Here is a 25,180-nt window from a genome sequence, read left to right as displayed (position 1 = left end):
CAGACATGAGACTCAGAAGGAAGAAGAAATGAAAAATTACCTATTGAGTACAATGTACAACATTCAGGTCTTAAGTACACTAAGACGTCACCACCATACAATACATCCATGTTACAATAAAACTACTGTACCCTCTAAATCTCTTAAAATTTTTAAAAAGAAAAATATCATTTTTGACAAACTGAGTCAGGTGAGGGGGGAGAAATTTAAGCCAAGTACAAAGTCTTTGATGCCTGCTCTGTGTTTTGTTAAAAGTTTGTGGGGGGTTGTTATTTTTATTTCAGATTAATGTGACGGGACAATTAGGTTACAATGTTTGCATTTGTTAGGTAGAGTCCCTATTATAGTTCTGTCCCATACCCAAAAGGTGCGATATATACCCTTACATTGCACCCAGTAAGTGGGAGTACACCCTTCCCCATTTGGTTAAACTGAATCTCAGACTAACACAGAGTAGGTGCCCACTAAATGTTTTTATACATGTAGATTATGCTAAGATCTGCACTATATTGTTCCCCTCAATCTGAAAAAAAAAAAAGAAGCTACATTAAAAAGCTATATTAAGGGCGGCGCCTGTGGCTCTGTGAGTAGGGTGCCAGCCCCATATGCCGAGGGTGGCGGGTTCAAACCCAGCCCCGGCCAAATGCAACAACAAAAAAAATAGCCGGGCGTTGTGGCGGGCGCCTGTAGTCCCAGCTGCTCGGGAGGCTGAGGCAAGAGAATCGCGTGAGCCCAAGAGTTAGAGGTTGCTGTGAGCTGTGTGATGCCACGGTACTCTACCCGAGGGCAGTACAGTGAGACTCTGTCTCTACAAAAAAAAAAAAAAAAAAGCTATTAAGGCTCAGAGCCTGTAGCTCAGCAGCTAGGGTGTCAGCCACATACTCCAGAGCTAAAGAGTTTGAACCCAGTCCAGGCCTGCCAAACAACAATGACAACTACGACCAAAAAATAGCCAGGCATTATGGTGGGCACCTGTAGTCCCAGCTACTTGGGAGGTTAAGGCAAGAGAATTGCTTAAGAGTTTGAGTTTGCTGTGAGCTGTGACGCTACAGCACTCTACCGAGGGTGACATAGTGAGACTCTGTCTCAAAAAAAAAAAAAAGCTATATTAAAAACAAATTAGCCTATCCCTCTACCCACCCTTCCCCTTGGCTTTTGCATATCAAGTGCCCTGGCAAAACCAGGCCTACAACTTCCTGTAGGCTGCACAGGGCTCTGCAAAGAGCAGCCAACTAAAAGAGCAAGCTGTGGGGATACAAAGGCCTAATGATTCTTCAGAGCTTAACTTGAACCTGCAAGCTGGATACAATAGTTTGTAAGGTGGAATGTTAGCTTTAGGGATCCAACATGTAGTCAGCAACCTTCCATTTAAAGCATGTCCAGTCTGTAATCCAAGGACTTGAGAGCATTTCATAAACTTTAATACTTCTAGCACTGCCCCTATTTTTAAGGGCACTATAAAGGCACTATATACATCCAGAAAATAGGTCAAATCAGTGCATTTAAGTCCTGACACCTCTTGATGCCATAATCTCACCTCTAGGGCTGTTTTCAGCCATCCAGATACCTCTGTCCTGCTGGGATTCTCTTCGTTTCTGCAACAAGTGACCATATCCTGGGGTAAGTCCTTCACAGAGTCTGCTTTGGGACAATTAACAAACTAAATGAAACTGACAAACCATTTAACTACACAATTTAGAGCAAGGTTGTGCTTTCCTGACAGCAGGGCACCCTCAGCCCCTTCATATTTCTAGGTAATATGAGAGGTTCAGGGAATCTCTGGCCTGAGAGTTGTCCATCCCAGGGTCTGTGGAGCATGGGGAGTAAAAATTCCCCCCTGTTGGATCCTGCCTCTTCACCAGATTGGTCTGCTGTATGTTCCCTCCCACCAATCCTCCAGGTTGATAATTGGTCAACATCCAGCAGACCAATACTATTTATTATAAAATGGAGAGCACCTGAAATTGACCACTGAAAATTACCAGCCTCTTTAATCTTTGGGTAAATTCCTCTTGCTTAGCTAACCTCTTTGTCGGTCTTAGCCTGTGAAATCTAATCCAAGGCACCATGAGGTTGAGTAATCTCCTTCTGTTAGATGTATAGCCCACCCCACAGCTCACCCCAACAGTTGGAAACGATATCGACCAACCCCTGATAAGCATCAGAAACCAGTTGCAAAGGAAAACATATGCTCAGTCACAACTCTGACTCTTCAAAACAATGTCTGTTGATCTTTCATATTCCCCCATTCTTTGGTTCTCTTTCTTGCTCACCCCCATCCCCATTACTTCAGCCCCGAAAATGATTTTTAAAAACTGGATTATTTTTCTTTTCTTTCTTCATTCCTTCTCCCACTCAGCTCTGTAGAACATCAAACCACATCTTACCTATGTGGAATGCAAAAGAAATGTTTTCCTTCTGGTATTAAAAAGGTCTCCCACCAATTAGGCAAATACTGGCCACACCACTAGAGCTGGGATGTTATTGCAGAGCACAGGGGAGCACAAATCCAGAGTTTTTTCAGAGTCATGTCAAAAGGAACCTCAGGCTTTGGCCCCAATTCTAGGGAAGAGATGAAAACACTACATAGATCTGTCAGAATGCCAACCCAATTGCAGGCATGGATTGCTACAATGTATGAGGATTTGGTTGAACAACCGGGATCTTCTTTAAAAGTAGCTTGCAGGATTCCCTCTCCTCCAAGACAGGATCCAGGCTGAGATCAAACACAGAGTTCTTGGAGGTTCCAGCAACAACAGGTCTGCTTTGGGAATTAACTAAACAAAAGTCAGAGTGTCAGACTGCCCCCCACCAAGTGTGCATCTTTCCCATGTTCCTGGTGTTGTGACATTCTCAACCAGAGCCCTAACCAAGGAAAATGTAAGTGATTATTTTCAGCGCAGTGGTCTGAGATAAAGTCGCAACATTCAGAAATGCATTATTGAACTAATGCAGTTTGTTCTAAGGCCTCACAGAGGGAACTTGGCAGGCTGGTCCCATTCTGTACTCGATTTGCTTAGTGATAATGAGAGAGTCATTTTAACTGTCTCCATTTTCTCATCCCTTAGAAAAGAGATGATCTTAATTCTTTAATAGAGCATCCAAAGAGGTCAAAAAAAATAGCAAGGTCCCCATGTGAAAAGTCCTCCATAGTACCTGTAGGGATTTCATTGATTACTAATAAAAACACCCCAAGGCCTCTATTTGTCCCTGGATTCTGAGTATGTGGTTTCTTTTGTTGATGGCATCCAAGGGCAAGTTAATTTTATTGAGAACATTTTTAGAAAGCTAGAATGTCAGAAGTTTGACACTACTCTCTTTCCAGTCCTCTATTCTTGGTAACATCATTAAATATCGGCTGGCCCCAAAGGCAAGTTGCACCTTTTTTTAATCTAACAGCCATTCTGTGGATAGCATTTGTTTTCCATTGCTGCCAAGGAGACAATCTGGCTCTCATTTCCTTTGAAGAAGAGCCCATTATGATGAGTCAAGTCTACATGGGGAATAATTAGGTCAAGTAAATGAGCCCTTCCAGCTGCTTGTGGCATCACTCAACACCCCCCTGTTGCATAGGAAGGAGACAACACCAAAGCAAAAGCAGAGTTTGTTGCAAGTTACCCCTGCCTCTTGCCCAAAGGATGCTATCAAAGCATATGTAAGATAATTAAGGCCCCCCTCTTTGCATCTGGAAGAGTGAAAACTGAACCATAAAATCATATGGGGATCTCACTGCCTTTCCACCATACAAGAGAAAGCTCCTGTCCCAGGAGGAAACATGAACCAGCTGGCAGGCTCAGGACAGCCTTCTGCTTTGTGTCACATTTGCCCTCACGGTCTTCCAGCCACCTTATCCTGAGCTGTCATGTCCATTGGCAGGAGAAAAAGGAAATTCAGTGATGCTGGGAGTCATGTGCCTGCTCTTGTCAGTACTCCGCTCAGCTGGTATCTGTAGCCCGTCCCCCAGGCAAGCATCTGCCCTGGCCAACCCCGCCACTCAGACTCTCAGGTAGTTTCTCTGTGTTCAGCAGGAGACTGGTCCAGGGCCAAATTAAAAATGCCAAACAGCTACCCAGGTTAAAGTTCTCCCTTGAGCAGATCTGGGTGACAGGAAGTGGAAATTGAGAAGAAAGAACACATACAGAATAAGTTAGCCTTTCATCAAGAGTTCATTACCCAGAGAAAGGAAAGGAATCTGTAGCTTTGTCTGCCTGTCTGTCTCTCTCATTTTAGTGAAGATTGCTATAATGTGGAAGCTCCCACAGTTGCTACTTCAAATCCCACTAACCTGGAATTTCTTACCTAATATTGACATGGGTTACTGGCGCCAAGGGGCTGATGATGCGTCTCACCCCACATTGGGCTGACCAGATATGAGCCCTCTTAAAGAGCCCATCACCGCCAGAGGCTGCCTGGTGGGCACCACGTGCTCCAGTGACGGCTGCACTGAGGCCCTGACGTCACCACCCTGCTTCAACTGAGCAAAGCTGCCCTTGTACCCCAGAAATATATACAAATAGAAGATCCTACCATTTAACTTTTTCAACATAAATCGCCTCTCACACAATGGATGTCTTGAGTTGGAGATGCTTTGCTTTCCCAGGGAGATTTATTATTTGGGGGTTACTCCAGCTCCCTAGGAAATGAGAAAATAAATATTTATTCTCTATCTTAAAAAACATCAGGGGAATTTGACCTACATTGAAGTAGCAAGTAGGGACAAAAACACTGCCCACCAATCCTTTCTTTCTTCCCAGCTGCCTGTTCTACAGCGATCAGCACATCTCATCCCTGTCAGGAGACCCGTGGCACCTGACAGGTCCTCCAGGAGGAAACAGCTGTGAGCCTCAAAATGGGCACAGAAGCAAGCGCGATGGCCCGAGCTGGAAGGATCACTGGAGTCCAGGAGTTCAAGACTGAAGGGAGTCAAAATGTATCACAAAACAGTTTCATTCAGTGGTTGAATAATTATTGACTGACTGCTAAACACAAGGCAATTTTCTGTCCCTGCTCCTGCCTCACAGGGAACAGCGGCCCCGCCGTCCCTCAGTCGTGCTGCAAACACTGAACCCGCAGTTGTCGGAGGCGAGGAAGGCTTTCCTCTGGAGACTCGGTTCCAACTGACAATTGGAAGACTGTCCAGCTCCTGCCCAGATTCCTCCGCCCGCCCGCCCTCTCTCCCTCCGACATGGAATCTTTCAAGGGTACAATTGGGAGCCTGAACCCCACATTACCTATGAATTAAACCAGGAAAGAGAACATCATCACCCTAAGTGAAGAGCAATTAATTATTGTTTTGAATTCTTGTTGCAGCCTTTAAACAATGTCATTCACTTGTCATGCCCTAACGTATCATCCTGTCCTGGAAGTATCAGAAGGCTCCTTACTAAGAAACGCCGTTGCCATCACCTTCTGAGCGTGTGGCGGCCGCACCTCTGCTGCCACCAGCAAACCCGAAGCCATAGTCCACCTCTCCGAGAGGCCTGGTCCAAACCACACCACAGACTCCAGAGGGGCAGGGAGATACCGGGGAAGGAGGAAGACCCCCTCACTGTGGCAGAGAAGTAGCCTCAGGTCCTCTGCCACCACAGGAGGCACGTGGTTAGATTTACTGGCCCGTCCCCAGACCAGAGGTGCAGCACGGCTTACACGCACAGTGAGGCCAACATGTGTTTTGGGGTGCTGGTGGGAATGGTTGTGCTCACACGTGCAGCCCCTGCAGTGCCGACTGTCTCTGTGAGGTGAGGAGAGGAGAATCCAGGTCTGGGAAGACCCATTAATACCTATGGACGGTCCCCTTCCTCACTGTCTGAGCTGTAATGGATTCACAGCAAGGTGGCCTCCTGGCCCCAGCTGTTATAATCAAGGTGGGGACGAGAAAATGTTTTAATTGCTAGTAAAACAAATGGAACAAAACTTTAAAATACAATTTCCTACCTCCTTCCACTCTCAGTCCCACCCCATCCAAGTCTTTAATCTATGGGAAAGGATATTAAGATCTTGGGTGTATCAACTGCCCAGAAGACAAAAAGGAAAATCCTGTGATGTGAAATATTCTGCAGCAACTGGAAAAGCAACTGGAGAGGTGATTAAATCAGCTGCAACTGTTTTGACCTTTTCTTTTTTCTCCCTCCACCCTTACCCCCCTCCCCAGAATTCCCCTCATAAAAAATAAAAGAGCTGATCGCTTTGGAGTGCATGTTTTTGTTGGAATTGGAAGAAGCTTTATCAAAAGGAGCCCTTCAGAAAGAACCCCCTTTTGCACCTGAAGTAAGACAAGGTCTTGATCCCCCATCACTTTCCATGTGGTCCCAAGTTGGAGTGGGAGGTGTATACTACTGATAAGCTCTTAGCAATTCTCCTGTTTGTGGACACCAAAGCTCCCCTGCTTGACAACTGATGAATAAGTTTTCTTTTGTGGGATAAGAATAGGTGACCTTCCCCCCACCCCCGAATTCCCATCCTATGACTGGGGAAGAGAGCCCAGGATCCCTTCTCTTGGCCTTCACACCGTGGGAAAGAGTACCTTAGAGTTAAAAGCTTGATAAATGCCTTCCAACGGCTTTGAAAATCACTCAGCATGAGCACTTGCCCCCTGAACAAATGTCCAAGTTGTATCAGGATGAGAATGCCTCTTGGGTCCTTGACCCAGACGCAGACATGGAGGTGATTCCCTTTGTAAATAGATTCATGCCGCTTGTCTCATTTCTGAAAACAGTTTCAAAAGAATTATTTGGTGAAGTCAGTTTCCTAGGAGAATCCATCACATTTCCCCAGAGATATTTCCAGGCTTACAAACCATTAGATAAACTTAAAGAACAAATTAGTCCTCATGGTAATCCACCCCCACATCATCTCCAGTTCACTGTCAGTGGACTGGAAGTCAGGCTTTCAAATCAGAGCCCTCCGACCAAGAGCCTGAGTGTATAACTCAAATGAACAATCAACTAACCACCGTGTTTTTCAATTTCTCACATCAAGTATCTGCTGCCCTGTGAATGGGGTACCCACCAGCAGAAGGGTGAGATTTGGGGTACATGCATGGGGAGCAAGCCCTGAAAAGGAAGAGGGGCGGGAAGAACAGCAAAAGCAGAAGGGTCGCAGGAGGTGAGTGTCAAGGATTTCCAAACCCTTCAAATAGCTATTTCTGCTCTGTCTTGATTTTATCCAATTTTCATCTTTTTTTTTTTTTTTACATACCTGCTGCCCTAGAAACCGTGAGCTGTGCCTAGCCTCTAACCAACGAACCTCTGGTAACTTTAAAATAAAGTCTGTTCCCCATTAGAATCAGAATGGGATTTAAAAAAAAAAAAAGAAAAAGACTTTTTAGATTAGTTTTAGGTTCACAGCAAAATTAAGGGAAGATACAAAATGTTCTCAGATACCCCCTGCTACACATATATACAGCCTCCCCTCTTATTAACCTTTCCCACCAGAGTAGTACCTTTGTACAATTGATGAACCCACACTGATGTCTTATCATCACCCGGAGTCTATGGTTTGCGTTAGGAGTCACTCTTTGTGGTTTACATTCAGCAGATTTGGACAAATGTATAGTGACATGCATCTACCATTATAGTATTATATAGAGAATTTTCATTGAACAAAGCCTATTTTGTCCGGTTGGCATCCAGTAAGCCAAATTAAGCATCATAGTAGCACAGTTTAGTGGGGAAAGCACAGGTCCTTGGGTCAAGCTAGCCAGAATTCATATTTTGCCTCTACCACTTAACATCAGTGCGATTACAACAAGTTACTTCTGAGATTTTTTTTTTGTCTCTGTAAAACTGGAATAATTGTACTGATATGGTTCAAGTAGGAAAAAAATGGAAAAAAAATGAAATGACAGAGATAACACGCTTAGTATGCTCTTAATAAATAGCAGCTAGTTTTGTCCATCCTTGATGTGTACACAGCCACAACTGAGATCCCATCATTAACTGTTTCTGATATTTTGACTTGTCTTGGTTTTCTTATTTATAGCAAGTGGCAAACAATGCCAATAGTCAGCCCAGTTACCCTTGCCAATAGTCAGCCCAGTTACCCTTAATAGTTACAGTATTTAAGCACCAAACACCAAAACAATACTATGTCAAATTGTAAAGACAAGTATCTCACACAAAATGGGAAAAAAGAAAGGCTAGAAAGAAGTGAGAAGTAAATTCTCAAATTTGGTGTACATTCTCTGAGAAAAAGGAGTTTTACATTAGCTTATATCATTTTAATATAGATGTATAACATTATAGAAGCACATTTTATTGAATTATAGAATTTTAGGATCATTAAGTCCACATCTTTACCTGATATGTGAATACTATTTAAAATGTTTTTTACTTTTAATTTACTCTTTAGAGAAATTTTGTAAAATCCTTTTGAGCAATCACTGATGTAAACAAAATGGTCACAACCCAAGAATAAGAGGGTTAGAAGTGGTATGGGGAGGTTAACTTAAGAGAATTCTTTTAATTCATAGGTACTAAGCTATAACTGGATTTATAACTCTATAATAAGTCTTCAAAAGAGATGAGTTAGAAAGAACTTACAAATCTCAATCTTGTGGTTGATTGAGGAAAGGAAGGAAAGGAAATTGGGAGGTGATCCCATAACAAAAGATAAAGTTCAGCCAACTGTCTGTCAGCTCAGTACTTCTCAGAGTGTGGTCCACAGACCAAATATACCTAAATCCTCTAGGGATGGGGAGCGATGGTGGTGGATACAGAAAACAAAGACTCTTGGACTTCGTCTCAGAACTTCTGAACAGAATCTTTCAAGATGGTCCTAAAATTAGCATTTTTCACAAATATATACATTTTTAATAAATTCTGAATGTGAAACAAGTGAAAAGACAAAGCATTATACCCATCATTGACAAAAAGCAAAATAGATAATGTACTCATGGAGAGAAAGAGGAAAAACAGAAAAGCCAGTCATCTCCTCCACATGCTGACGTGTCATATGCTTTCTGGATGACATCCAGAAAGCACCCACGTGACTCATTCCCAGCTCAACTGCATCTAGGAGACTCTCACTCTGAATGCTACTCCACTCTTCTAAAATGATTCCCAAAGTTTAGTGGAATTTAAAATAGAGGGGTAGAAACAAGGAATATTCATTTGCCTTAATAGATTACTTTAACACTCAAAGTTACATTTTTAAGACTTGAGGGTCTTTAGAGAAAGAAAAGCCTAGTGGAAAAGCAATATTGTGTTGTCGGGTATAAATCTGTCTTTCTAGAAAAAATTGTTAGGGTACATTCAGCTACTTGAATTCTTCAGGAAAGATTTTCAAGAGATAATATATAATTGTTTAACAAAAAATACTTTACTTAAATTTTCAGAAAGAAAAATCAGCACCCTCTTCTACTTCATTGAAAGATGTGGAAAGTGTGGCTCAGATTTTCTTACCAAAAGGTGAGTTCCTCCTATTTTATTTTAAGAAAAGCTCCCAAGAAGCTAACTCTAAAACTTTGTCACAAGTTAAAATATATTTAAATAAAAGGAGTAAATACATGATAGAGAGAAATCCAAATTCAGACCATCCATTAAATGGAGTTTGTAATTTCATCTTGATCATTAAATCATGTAACTTATACTCATCGATGGTCTCTTTTCATTTTTCTTATTCCTACACCTTCATATAAAGTCCGAACCATGTATTACCTACCTAAATCCAGACTGAGGGGATCATTTATTTAAACTAATGAGATGAAAGTTGAAATATAGAAAGTATTACAGAATTCTAAGAAACTGGAAAGAATATTGGCCTGAAGTAATAAAGAAAGATGTCATGGAAAATTATATTTTAAATGTATGGATTTCAATAAATAGAGATAATCAAAAAAGGATATTACAAAGAGAGAGAACATGAGTGAAAACATAAAGGCAAGAATGAAGAACATAATTAGAAACAAACATGTCTGTCCCCTCTCCCACCACATATTTTATCATTCCCCTTATGTTTGGCTCCTTCAGTACCTCTCTAACCTTTTTTTATATTCAATTCTCTTTACTGTTATTCTAATAATTCCCTCAGTACTTTTCTCACCTATTGTGACAATCTTCAAAATGGGCTTTTCCACCCATTTGTATAAGTTAATAGTTTAAAAACAGATTTAGATCCCCCAATGCTTGCTAAAATAAATCCCTAAATCATTACTTTATTAGTGTCCCAATCTGCCATTCTAGTTTGGGGCTTCATAATTTCCCTCAATGCAGATAACGCAGAGATCACAGAATAAGCAAAGAAGTCAGGTAACGAAAAGACTGAGAATCAATTAAAAAGCCATAAACACTTGAAGTATGTATGGTTCATGAAGATTTTTCAGTGGAATGAGGAAATAAATGCTCATGAGTTTGAAGAAGAGTGAAGGCCACATATCATGCATGAGCCTGATTTTGTAAACCAAAAAGGGTGCCAGAAGAATGTATACATATTTAAATAAGAAAAAAACTGTATTAAAATTCCATCATGCTTGTTGTCTTGTATATTGTATCTTGTGTCTCTCATAATTTCAGAAGTCAAATGTGACTTGAGTATGACAATTTTAATACAGTTTTTTCCTTTCTTAAAATATGCATACTCTTTGGCACATACAGAGAGAAAATATTCAAGGGGAGGTAAACTAAATGTTATCATTATCTTTGGAAAGCAGGATCATGAGTCTTTGTTCTGTGTATCTTTATGTGTTTTCTAAATTTCATATAATAAGTTTTAGTACTTTTCTAATTTAGTAGAAGAAACTTACTTAAATAAAAGTATGTCCTAAAAAAGGCCTTCAATGACCTTTGAGAGCCCAGTGTCAACAGAGAGGTAGAGTGAGTCAAAGTAGCTAGTGTGGAAAATTCTTTTGGAAATCAGACAATAAAAGGATATGAACAACAGGACAGTACTCTAGGGTGTTAGGAGCGAGCAGGGATGGCTTATGGCGGTGGTAATGGTAGATGGTAGATGCTGGTGGTGGTGTTGATGCTGGTGGTAGATGCTGGTGGTGGTGTTAACTGTGATAGGTGGGATCAGGAGAGGGGAAACTGAATCTCCTGATCCCCTCTTCAAAATCACAACAAGAAAGAGAGGTGCTCACTCACAACCAGTGAACAAGTCAAAGGCCTTTACCAAGCCAAAAATCTGCACAGAAATCTTGAAAACATTTATAAGAAACACAACTTTAAGTAGAAAGTTTATTTCAGCATATATTTGGAAAGGAAAGGGCAATATTAATTCAATATAAACTTATTTATGCATTTGTTTATTCCCCAACTTGTCACAGAAAAAAACTAAGGCAGCCACAAAGTACTATATGCTGGATAAAAGCCACCACACCCTGGAATACGAGCTGAACTCCCTCGGCCACCAGTCCTATAAGACCCAAGCAAATAGGTCATAAACAAAGAGCTCAAAGCACCAAGCTCTTAAACAGAAGGAAATAAAACTATGAAGGGCCACGATAAGAAGGGGCAGGTCCCCCAGGTGTACCTGAGTGCTGAATTTTGTTCCCACCACATCAAAAGCCAGGGCACAGCCCCTAATTCCAATTGCTGAAACATTTTAACAGCTGGGAATTAGAATAAGCTGTCAGCCAGCTCAAAAAGATTTTTTAATTCAAAATAAATCAGGCTAACAACCTGCAGATGTTTGGAAAGAAAATGTTTGGGTGACTCATTTTTAAAACCCAATTCCCTAACTTTGCCATTTCAGGGTTTCTGAATGGCTGCTACCTGCCCTTGGCTTCTAACTATAAGACAAATGGTTACTCTGGCCTTCTCAGGCTTGACATTGGTCTAACATATTGGTGAAAAATCACGGTGAACTAAACTAGAACTGGGAACCAAGAGCAGAGAATTGGGTAGATTATTGAACTTGTTATGGAGTCTCTAGTTTTCCAGGGACCACATACTGTCTAGTAGCAAATGGAGCTGCTCAGTCTGCCCCTCAGTCTTTATACTCAGATATGCATTAACCTGTTTACTGAAATCTTAGACTATATTGAAATAAATTCATTAATGGGTTAACAATCAAATAGAAACAAAGGGAGAAGAGAAGGGGAAAAGAGACTGCAGGAAGAATCAGCAATGGAGCAGATTCCAGATTAATAGCCAAAGACAAATCAGCTGCTCAGAGCCTAGGCCAAGGACAACCCCAGGAGATGAATGCATTAGTGGACTGTCAGTGCAGCAGGAAAGGGTAAGCTGCCGCCTCTCTACCTGAGAACCATCCTGGTCAACTAGGACTTGCATTCGTTCATCTGGTGAATGTAAACCAGACCTTAATAATACAAGCAGTGCTAAATGCAGTTCTGGAATCTGGGAGCTGTCAGTCGATCAAAGTGATGTTGGTGGGGCTTGAGCCCTCTCACCATTCATACTCGGTAGCTGTCTCTGCCTCCCCAGAAGGACTTCCCTTCCTCTTTACCTCCCCCTGGCCTCCAGTTGCTGATACTGGGAAGCCATTCCATGGCCTCTGTTTCTGTTTCTTTTGTGCCTCGGTGGGCTTTTGCAGGTTCCCCTCTGGGGGTGTCACACATACTTAAGGGACAAAGTGGCCTGCCTATGAGTCTTTCTTCACCTCTCACCCTCAAAAGCAAGAGCTGTGTCTTACCATCTTTGTATCCTCAGCACCCATCATAGGACCTAACACAGAAAGCAATCAGTCCCTACTGGCCGAATTATTCAATTAAGTTCAGTAAGGAGAAAATCATTATATTTAAAGGGAGTAAACTCAAAAGCCTCAAAAATGTTCTTTAGACATGAAGTCTATTTCTCAAAATTCCTTTCCTCAAACCAAAATGACCTCCAAGACCAGAGGCTGAAACAATAATAGAACATCTCTGACCAGAGCTTCATTGATCAAACTAAGAATGAGAAGAAATGTTCCTCAGAAATAATACAGTTGACACTTCAACAATATAAGGAGTTAGGGGCAGGCAGAGAGGTGCATATAGCTTTCAACTCCCCCAAAGCTTAACTACCATAGCCTACTGTGCACTAGAAGCCTTGCTAATAACAGTAGATCAACGCATATTTATATTTCTCAGCAAGTACAAGGTTTACACGCCTGCTGGGGTAGCTGCAGCAACAGCTTCACAAATTTCCTTTTCTGTTTTTACAGAGGTCTTTATACTGGATTTATTTATCTTGAAACAGCAGGTAACCAAGCTGAAGACCTCAATCATCAGTACATAGCAAGCAATTCGACTTTTTCTTATAATGTCATGAGTTTTCTCTGCTTCTTGGGGGCACTTCCACCATCACTAGTAGCACTTTGTATGGGCCCCCTGGTGTTATTCGGTCTTTCACGAAACACGATAAAAAATATGCAAGAACCTCATGAGATCACTTCATACTACAAAACACAATTTACTAGAGAGACAAACTGCTCAGGTGAAGATGACCAGGGTCTCATGGTACTGGAACACTTGAGCTCCCCGTAGTAGCAACAGGAGGTGGCTGTGAAATGCAGTCTGCACTGCAGTTAATTTTATGCAGTTATGATTGTGCATCTTTCCATTTGTTTACATTTCTCTTGAACATAAATGGTACCATGTTTGTTCCTGTGCATAAGTTTTGATGTGTTTCAACTTTTTATTATAAATTTGTATAAATTTTATGGTAGTAAACGACAAAATAACATATATTTTATAAATTCATGTCATACATTTTTCTTAAAAGTTTCAATATATCTAAGCTACAAGGTTCATCTGGGAGTTTTTTCCAAATTGTTCAAACCTCCCCAAATTTTTCAATGTATTTATTGGAAAAAAATCACTTAAAAAAATCACCTATAAGTAGATCCACATTGTTTAAACCCATGTAGTCCCAGAGTCAATTTCTTCACATTTATTTCCACCTTACCTCCAGTAAGCCTCCTCATGTCTTACTAACATATAGCAAAAAAAAAAATTAAAGAATCTTCCAGAATCCCTTTGACCCAGAAAAAAAAAAAATTAAAGAATCTTCCAGAATCCCTTTGACCCAGAATTCAACACTAACAAAAAGCAGAAGGCCATAAATATTTAGTAATAAGAGAAGAAAAGGCCAAGCAGGAATGATGTATTCAACATTGATCCAATTTGCTTCTCTCACCACATACACCTGCTGGGGAAAGGGATTAAGAAGCCCCACTCTGCCATCTGATATCCAGCTAAGGACTGTCTCTGCAGAAGTAAGTGATTCTGCTTACTTATCCTTGATAAATGAAAATAAATTGACTACTAACATTGCATTCTTCTCCAGCAAGAATCAATGGCCAAAAAGACATATAATTAGTTTGATTCTCTCCCACATCACAGAAAATAGACTTCCACTATTTGATTCCTGTCAAATCTAAATTGTCAAGATCAAGTACTTTTGTACTTGGCTCCCTTATTTACTAGTTTTCCTACCCTAAATCAGATTATTTAGTCAACCAACATCTCTTAAACTCTCACTGTGTGCTGGGTACCACGCCAGTGCAATGGAGAGGTGGGTGGGTAGACATGACCTCTGTTCTCATGGAGCTTAATCTGGTTCTCCCCACTTATACCCTGTATTGATAAACTTGGGCTCCCAACATAAAGAGTACTAATTAGGAATAAACAAGGTAACATATTCCAGGTATCAAACATAATACCTGGTAAATAATATGGACTCATTAAACAATAGATATTATTATTACAACTAATCAAAACAGATAATGTCTAACTTCTATGAACTGTTCAATGCAATACAGTTGACATTGTTATCATTTCTATTACAGAGAATTTTTAGGACTAATTGTTAAAATGAAGCTAACGTGTGTGTATTTCTAATAATTAAAAATTCAGAGTTTTATACACATATGAATTTTAACTGTGGCCATTCTGACAACCTGTGCACATGTTAGACCCTAAAAAAATGTTTTAGATAAGCTCATCTCCCCCCACTCTCCATACTTTGCATCAGGTGGCTCGTAATTGCCTGATGTGACAAGCTCGTCTGCCCTGGGTTCCAGCAGGGTACATGCACACCTATGTTTAGGGGCACCATGTTACACCTGTCAGTAATTACCTTCACCCAGTAATCAAGTCACTGAGGACATGAGTCCGTTCCACCTTTGATTTCTATCCTTGCTAGATTTTTGTTCAATTCCTGAGATGTCATAAGGATTTGGTCCATAAGTGTTCATTATTTTAAATGTAATGATTAAGTGATGAACAAGAGAGAAAAAACAGAATATATTACCTCTGTTCTAATCATCTTTGTATGTGTAAAGTAAATCATATTAGAAGCATAGCTCCTTACATTTTCTATTTATCCAGAATTCAACATTCACTCAATAACTATGCAATTAACTATTGTGTGCATATACCCTGCACACTGATGTGTTTTCAAATTTTAGAGGCTACCAAAAACTTTGGAGATCATATTATTCAAAACTGTCATTAAGTGATGAAACTTAATCAAAAACAATGACAATAAACACATACAGTAGACCTCCATAGTTGACCACCTCCCTACACTGACCTTCTTAAGTTGACCTAATTTTCACAGACCAGACATGCACCACATGTACGTATCAGTATAGTATGTCTATTTCCTTATGTTGACCACCTCCATATGTTGACCAGTTTGTCACAGTCGCTTGGGTGGCCAACTTACAAAGGTTCTGCTGTATCATATGCTTACCATGTGCCAAATACTTTTCATATCTCCTGTCATTCTCAAAACCACACTATAAAGCACTTTATTATTACCTCCATTTCACAGATGAGGAAACTTAGTATTAGGGAGATGAAGCATCTTGCCCAGAACAAAGCCAAGCTGAAGAAGGAGGCTCAGAATCCCCCTGTCCAATTCTAGTGCTACTTCACCTTGCAAACTAAACTTCACAAACGATCCAAACAGCATGTGAATAGAATTCCAAACAGGAACACTCAGCTGCTGTCCATCTACACAGCTGAGAGCCACATGGCCCCTGACAGAGACTACGTCTCCCACAGTTCATCAGAGGCAGGTAGAGCCGGGATGCAAGACAACTCGTAACTTCTCACCTCTCTTGTGATTTATTAGAGTGATTCTGCTTACTTTAATAAAAGGAAAAAAGAAGGGGCTCTTCCTCCGTCCCTGCCCTCACCTCTGTCTCTTGGGCAAGAGAATAGAGAAAGAAAAAAGACCGTGGGGCTTCACATTCAGAATCGGAGACCATCACACAAGCCACACATTTGCTCACATCATCAAACCAGGACATCTCAGAGTCCACTATAAACAAGTAACTTGCCATGCCCCCTCATGCTCCTGTCCCCTAGAAGGTATCAAAGCTGTTGGTTTGCTCACATCATCAAACCAGGACATCTCAGAGTCCACTATAAACAAGTAACTTGCCATGCCCCCTCATGCTCCTGTCCCCTAGAAGGTATCAAAGCTGTTGGTCAGGAAATTAGACTCCTCCACAAGCCACGTCTGCCATCTAGTGTGCAGAGACCTAGACAGAATGATTTGGGGTGACAGAGAGGAAACACAACCTCCAAATTGCAAAACATTTTCAAACAAATACTATCTACTTTCCCCAGTCCATTTTAAACACTACAAAATAAATGAACATTCTTGGGTCAAATATAGTAAATTAAGGCCATGACTATGAACCAGCCAAAGCCTTTTTTTTTTTTTTTTTTTTTTTTTGAGACAGAGTCTGAAGCTATGGCCCTGGGTAGAGTGCCATGGCGTCATAGCTCACAGCAATCTCCAACTCTTGGGCTCAAGTGACCCTCTTGCCTCAGTTTTTCTATTTTTTTAGTAGAGACAGGGTCTCGATTTTTGCTCAGACTGGTCTTGAACTTCTGAGCTTAAGCAATCCACTGACCTTGGCCTCCCAGAGTGGTAGGATTACAGGTGTGAGCCACCACACCCAGCCCAGCCAAAGACTTTTGACAGAAGAAAATACTGTGAACCTAAGTTTCAAAATATGCCAGTAAGTACTCAAAATATGCTCGTTCAAACTTGTTACATTTCAGGTGCATCCCTTACTACTGATCGAGATTGCATGGAAAATTCTTCTGTGATCCAAGGCATTCAAAATCTCTCCAAGTTTCAGATCATCTACAATTTTTACAGCTTCATTCTACCCAAAAAACATGACAAGTTTTAAGATCAAAATCAAAGGTACAAACTACTATAAATTTCAAATCAGCAGGGACCTATCCAATGAGATTTTATTTATATCTATTATGAAATTATTTCTCCTAAGAAATCACAGTCTGGTAGTATCACATTTAAGGCATGAGATAATCTTTATTTACTTGATTTTGTTGTTGCCGTTGTCCTGGTTTTAAAAATACAATGTATGATGAAGGATAATGTTTTCAAAAAATTTCTTACAATAAAAATTATATTTCCCACAGTTGCCCCTCCACCATCTATCTGTCAGTATAGGCTGGAGATTGAACATGATGGTGAAATTCGGTGACTGCATCTCTGCAAGAGGCAAAACCATGTCCCAAGCACACAGCCTTCTGGTGATGTGGCTTTACTCAGAGGGAAAAGTGACATACAGACATCTTGTTTCTATAGTGTATTTCAGAAAAGCAGCAATAAAAAACCTATTTCTTGCTTGGCGCCTATGGCTCAAGCGGCTAAGGCACCAGCCACATATACCTGAGCTGGCAGGTTCGAATCCAGCCTGGGCCCTCCAAAACAACAATGACGGCTGCAACAACAACAACAAAAAAAAAAAAAATGGCCGGGCACCTGTAGTCCCAGCTACTTGGGAGGCAGTGGCAGGAGAATCACTGGATCCTAGGAGTTGGAGGGAGGTTGCTGTGAGCTGTGATGCCACAGCCCTCTACCCAGGGCGACAGCTGGAGGTTTGTCTCAAAAAAAAAAAAAAAACTATGGGCGGAGCCTGTGGCTCAGTGAGTAGGGTGCCGGCCCCATATGCCGAGGGTGGCGGGTTCAAACCCAGCCCCGGCCGAACTGCAGCAAAAAAATAGCCGGGCGTTGTGGCGGGTGCCTGTGGTCCCAGCTGCTCGGGAGGCTGAGGCAGGAGAATCGCGGAAGCCCAAGAGTTAGAGGTTGCTGTGAGCCGTGTGACGCCACGGCACTCTACCCGAGGGCGGTACAGTGAGACTCTGTCTCTACAAAAAGAAAAAAAACTATTTCTCACAACATGGAAAAGGAGTAGATAGAAAAGAGTTCAGGGCGGCGCCTGTGGCTCAGTCGGTAGGGCACCGGCCCCATATACCGAGGGTGGCGGATTCAAACCCAGCCCCAGCCAAACTGCAACCAAAAAAATAGCCGGGCGTTGTGGCGGGCGCCTGTAGTCCCAGCTACTCAGGAGGCTGAGGCAAGAGAATCGTTTAAGCCCAGGAGTTGGAGGTTGCTGTGAGCTGTGTGAGGCCACGGCACTCTACCCAGGGCCATAAAGTGAGACTCTGTCTCTACAAAAAAAAAAAAAAGAAAAGAGTTCAAATCTATAACTTCTGGATAGACCTAAGAATGAAGCCATTCCATGGTTCCAATACTAAAATACTCACTTTCTTTAACAATTAATCAAATAGTGGGTAAGATGAATGTCCTGTAGCGAAAACTAAACAGCCAGTGAAGCCCCATGCTAATTTGGAAGAACCAAAACAACAACAACAACAAAAACAGAGTGAGTAAAGTTGCTCTTAAATCCAAGTTGAACTGGGAGAGAGTTAAATGCTGACAGTTGAAATTCATAGCACGTGCCCCTAACCCAGCACACGTGTGCACACACACACAAAAGCAGACTGTACTAAAATTTTCATTTCTCAAATCATCTAGTGGAGGAAATATAGACTTTGGGGGAGAATTGCTGGAAACCAGTGGGGCAGTCATATCAGACTCACAGGCTGGCAAACCACTGGTGACTAGTTGGGGGGGGGGGGGGAGGGAGTGTGAGAAAGGCCTCTTCAGGCTGAGCAGAGGGAATCTAGTTACTCATAGGAGGGGAAACCACTTCAAAGCCTAGATATTGGCAGCCTGAATCCCACAAAGAGTTGAAATGAAATACTACCTAATTCACCATGCCTGGAGCTACGAGTCAAACAACTTAATTCCTCCATGGGGCCTTGGTTAATGATCAAGATCCCCGGCTCTCCCCGACCCACTCAGCATGTTGAATGTAGTCTGTCTTTATGTACGTGTTTCATTTTTTGTATGAGATGCTGGTAAGGAATCTCATACCAGCATCTCATATAGCTTTCCAAAAAGGGAGGGAGAAAAAGGTATTTTTTATTTATTTATTTTTTTTTTTTTAGTCCTTCTACCTGCAAGGTCCTTTTAGAGCCCTAATTGATAGAAATTGGGTTGCTAGACGGGGGAGAGGTGAGAAGCAAGGGGCTACCCTAGAAAAAGAGGAAGGGCTCTAAGAATTTGGTTCTAAGCCCAGGAATCTAAACTGGTTATCTCTTGCCGGGCACGGTGGCTCACACCTATAATCTTAGCACTCTGAGAGGCCAAGGTGGGTAGATTTCTTGAGCACAGAAGTTCAAGACCAGCCTGAACAAAAGCAAGACCCTGTCTGCACAAAAAGAGCCAGGCATTGTGGCAGGCACCCATAGTCCCAGCCACTCGGGAGGTTGAGGCAAGAGGATGGCTTGAGACCAAGAGTTTGAGGTTGCTGTGAACTCCGACACCAGGGCACTCTACCCAACTCTGTTTCAAAAAAGAAAGAGGGAAAAAAAAAGAAAACTCTCTAAACTGGTTATTTTAGACAATAATTCTTTAAAAAATATTCTCCAAGAACAGGGACCTATATTCCTAAATTGAGATGGTGCCAAGATGTTTCTAAACTCCAGTCCAACATCTTTCCTTAACCAGGTCTCACAATAGCAGGGAGAGATGAGTTCAGAAAGATAAAGCAGCTGCCCTGCAGAGGTGCAGTGTGTCCTCGTCCAGAGGTCACGGGTGTGTCGGGACAGAGGGTGTCTGGAAACTCTCTGTACTTCTTTCCTGTGAACCTCAAACTGCTCTTATAAATAAAACCTAGTGATTTCCTTTTACATTTAAAAAGCATGAAAAAGCGCGTAAAGAAGTCGTACTGGCACCTGTCCAGCATTCCATCAACCTCTCCTCTCTGCTCACTTCACGTTTTCATCACCTCTGTGTTACTACCATCTCCAGCTAGGATGGCCTTTCTCTTCCCTGACAGCTGTTAAAGCCCAATTCCATGCTCAACATCTACAAGAAAATTCTTTTGCACATCACATAGGTTTGGAAGGAAGGCCCTTTCCTAAAGCCCTACCATGTTTAGTGCCACCTGTCACATGCTTCAGTTTTCTGATTGTTTATGTGTTTTCCTACTTCCAAGATGATTAGTTCTTTATCAATATTATGTTTAATTATATGCCAAACTCTCACAGCCGCACCTCTTTAGCCATACAACACAGTAGATACTCAGTAAACAGTTGATGGTTGACTTTAAGTTCTAGATAAACTAAAATTTAGCTTAAATTGGACCTCACTCTTCTAAGGTCATGGGATGTGGCCAGAGTGGGTTAGTCATGAGGATATGGTTACTCCATCAAAAAAGGGGAAAACTCACCATAGTTTTTATCACATATCGTAGCTTAAGCTAGAGACTGTTCTTGTTTCATGCTAAAAGATTACAAAGTATGAGGTTGGACAATTACATTTGTGAACTAATCCTAGAAAAAGTGCTACATACTTAGCTGCTGAATGTCACTATGGTCACCTTCAAAGCACTGACACAAGCGCCTAGTCCACCCCTCAAAGCAATTTTGGAAATCTTCATATGAAATGGCCACCAGAGTTGTTGTCACATGAGGTCTGAAAAGTAAGTGAAGGACCTTATCCTAAGAAAAGTGCTCAGAAGGGTAGACAAGCCGCTGACATGGGAGCCTACCTCCCCAAGAGGAGTACTTCGAAGGTGACCATAGTAACATTCAGCAATAAGGCATGTAGCACTTTTTCTAGGATGAGTTCTCAAACTTAATTGTTCAACCTCATATATCTTACACATTTAGAAAGAAAAAAGCAGCAGCTTAAAGAAAGGACACAAGAAACTGTTTAAAAAAAAAAACGGCTGACCCCATTTTTCATCAAGTCCTAAAACTTTAGCACCATGGCCCAGCTTGGCTCAAATAGCACATGCGTGAGAGGGCCTAGCAGAATTAAGACAATGCTGAGAAATGGGTGCCTGAGCAGCAACAGAAGGAAGCTTTTCAAGGCAGGGGCCTTTGTCCCAGGAAGTCCAGGAATCTAAGATGACACTGCCACTCTCTATGAGACAAAGGACTCTGCTGCAGAGGAGAATTAGCCACCCAGAAAAACTGAGGTGACGGGGAAGCCAGACTTGAACTGAGTCAGCCTGTGTTTGATTTGAGTGGAGCCAGCCTGAGGCACAGTTTTCCACAGGCCCCCACAGTGCCCTAAGCTCTGAGCTCCCTCGCAGCTCCCCTGTCTGCACCCCTGTCCTTCTAGCAAGCATCTTCCAGATGCTCGTGCAGCCTGATGAACTGATTCCAGCTACAGGGTGCACTCAGTCCTGCTTCTCTTTGCACTCACATCCTCTAATTCTCATTCCATGTATTAAGCACCTGCTTTGTGAACCATTCTTTCACTCCATTTGTAAAATGGTCTGATAAACTCATAGAAGAGCAAAACTCCTGAGCAAAATGGTTAGTTGGGCACTGTTTCATCTGATTCCCTTAGGCCAAACCAAGGCTCCAGAGCTGGCATGATTTTCCCTGGGCCCCGCAGCTAAGTAGTAACAGAACCAAGACCACCCTAAAGTCTCCTGGTTGGCAAGTCCATTGTTCTTCCAACCAGGCCATTCAGTAACTTACTCGACAAATATTCATTGAGCACCAACTATGTGCCAAGCCCTGTGCTAAACTGCAAAATTGGGATCACCAAGATTTAAGAGTCTGATAAAAGCTCAATATTATTCTTCAAATTGTTTCTTCATTCAATGATAATTAACTGAATATACACTGTGTGTGGTGGATTCTGCTTAAATTCTCATCCCAGGAATATGTGAAATTAAGTCATGGCGATGGCTTTACACTGTCCCGACTTAGCTAGTCCGGAACCAAGTTTCCCAAAACTACACCCTACAGATGGTGCAGGTCAAGCTTGACCGCAAGGGAAATTTGCTGGAGATTCAGAAAGCTGAGGTGAAGCAGAGGCCCTTGTGTCCTGAAGGTTGGTGTTGGTACCAGAGGCAGCCGCGGCTAATCTGCTGGTTCCCTTTGCCAGTGTGAGGCGACACCCAGACGTGTGGTTCTTCCAGGTTCCACCAGATTTCCTCCTTCTGCTTCTACTGTCAGGGTTAGAGGTGTAGGGCACACTCACAGTTTCCAGATCTCCTCGCAAGCTGCATTGGCTCTTGTTCTTCTGTGCTATTTAATTCCCAGCTTTCCCTCCCCCATCTGCCAGCTCTGCAGAGATAAGGCAACTTCAGTTCACCATCAGACCAAAGAGACAGCAGCCTGCCTTAGAGTTCTTCACCCGCTCCCACGGCTGAATACGGTGAAATACACAATATTAACACCTGCTCCCTAGCACTTGGGCTGGTTCTCCTTCTTTGATTAAACCTTGATATAGAAAAACATCCTTAAATTTCCTTTAATCCAGTATTTCTAAAACATGAGTGATGTATGAACTGTTTAAAAAGAAGAAAAAAAGAAAGAAAGAAAAAGAAAAACCTTGCAATTTCCTGGTGCTGACTTTAATTCTTTTTATTATGACCTTATCTACACAGGTACAAATACTAATCAAGATATATAGCTATAAATAAAAATAAACCTTAAATTTTAAATATAAATAAAACTAAAAACCACTGAAATTCAGGTCAGTTACATTAATTTAATGTGCCTAGTAATGTGGTTTCGCTGAGGTGACATTATGAATGAACCTACACCGGAGGTTCTTAAGCTCTCCCGAGCCCACGCTACTGGGTGCCATGTGACAACGCAGTATTCCTGGCCCTTTGCTATATTCACATCACTGCAAAGCCTTCTATCATCCAGCTTTCTGGAATGTCATTGGGCCTTCACTTGGTGCAATCACCAAGTGAAGGCCAAAGTTCATTCAAGCAAAATTTATCTGTGATAAATTTAAGGTCTAGGCTCCCTGGTATATATTAAAACGTACTTTTTACCAGTGCCCAGGTCTCCCTCTTCAACTCTTCCCTCTCCCTCACAGTGCTCCCTGGAGATATACCCTGTCCTCACTTAGCTGGATTCCTCCCCCTGGCAGCGAAGTCAATCTTTCCCAAGAGAACAAGGCAGTTAGTCTCCTATGCCAGAGCTGCCGGCCAAGGGAAAGCCGATTCTTTATTAGAGATGAGAGAGCAACACACTCAACTCTGCCATATGTTGGAAAATCCAATAAAAGAGAAAATAATGTCTTCCCTGATTCATCATTAATACTCCAGAATAACCAATGGCCACTGCCACGGCAGCTCCCAAACGTCTGTAAATTTCAGACTGGAAGGTCTAAACCTGGTAAGTTCCACACTCACACTAAGAACCCTGAAAATATCAGCCTTTCTACGGGCTCCCCTTTCTTGGCTGGAGAGCCTGGAGCAGCTACGGGCATGCCGGCCACGGGCAGGACAGTGGTGAGATGGAGGCTCTGAGGCGCTGCGCCCTCCATGCAGCTCTGCGTCCACAGGCTGCCAGTGCAGCCTCAGATACACAATACATTTGTGATAATGGTTATTTTTAGAAATAACCTAAAAGACTGCCTGATTTGTTGCATTTCTGTATGGGAATGTGATTAAAATCTGCTTAAATCTGAAGTCCTTTCTCCCTTTGTTTCCTTTGGGCTCAAATGATCATCAGTGAAACAGTAAAGCAGATTAGCTTACAGGACTCTGCCACCTCCCAAGGTAAAGTTATAAATCAGAGATAATCTATTCAGATCAGTTAACGTATGGTAGATCATAATGAGTTTTAAACAAAAGTTAGAATGGGAAAAGGGCAGCACCAGCACTTGGTGACAACCAGGCCACCCCCTGTGATAGAATGTCTCCCATCATCATTCTCAGGGCAGCATGTGGCAGATGGAGACTCCCGGAGCTCTGTTGTCAAGCGCTCAAACCAAACAAGCACGGTCGCTTCCCTGGAAAATCTGCCACCGCTCCTGGGATGCTCAGGGGCCTCCTTGCTGGCTCAGCCTTGCTGTTGGGTTAGTGAATGAGGCAAAATCAGTTTGAAAAAAAGGCAGACAATCACAGTCGCAGTGAAGGCTGACGTTTGCCTGAGTTTTCTCAATACCAGACATTGCCTGTGAAGTTTGACCAACTGTCTCCTATTTCATATCCATGGCAATCCTTGATTTTTCAAATAAAGAGCTGAGTCTTTGAAAGATGAGGTACCTTGTCCACCATCCCAGATAGAAAAGTGAGGAAATTGGTTCAGTCTGTCCCCAAAGACCAGCCTTTGACCGCTAACTGCACCATCCTTCCCTCAGTACCATGGGCTTGCTCAGACCCACTCTTCTCTGGGCTTTGCAAATTCTATGATAACTTTGACATCTCGTTTACCTGCTCATTCTCAACTAAATACAAAAAAGCCTGCTTGTATATATTTTCTATATGTCTTTAAAAGCATCTTTTTTTTTTAGATTTTTTTTTTAATTTTTTATTATTTATTTATTTATTTATGTGTGTGTGTGGTTTTTGGCCGGGGCTGGGTTTGAACCCGCCACCTCCAGCATATGGGACCGGTGCCCTTCCCCTTTGAGCCACAAGCGCCGCCCTAAAAGCATCTTTTTAAGCCAAGAGTTATGTGAACCCCCACCTATACCAAATGAGGCATGTCTTCCCTTTTCCGTGTACACCACGCCACCATTCGCCTCTTTCAGTAACTGCAACAATTAATTGTGTGGCTGTTATGCCTGCCCTTTCGTGCCTGAAATTTCAACCAAAATAATAATTTAATCTGTAAACTCAGGCAGGCAAAAACCATATCCTCCCTAATGCCTTGCCTGGTGCTTGGCTCAAAACCCTGTATAAATTGAATAAAGGAAGGGAGAGAGCAAAGAAAGAAGAGAGAGAAATGTTTAAAATTCCTTCGTTCCTTGAACACCAGGTGTGGAGGTACACAGCAGCTGCCCTGCAAGAGCTCTAATCCAATGAGGGAAACAGACTTGGAAACGAAAAATGAGAAGGCAGCGAGGGGAAAACTATCAGAGACGTGGGTGCGGGTAGCATGAGAGCCAGCAAGGGCATCTGGAAGGCTTCT

Source organism: Nycticebus coucang, chromosome 10 (genome assembly GCF_027406575.1).
Source record: "Nycticebus coucang isolate mNycCou1 chromosome 10, mNycCou1.pri, whole genome shotgun sequence".
NCBI lineage: Eukaryota > Metazoa > Chordata > Mammalia > Primates > Lorisidae > Nycticebus > Nycticebus coucang.
This window is presented reverse-complemented; position numbering follows the sequence as displayed.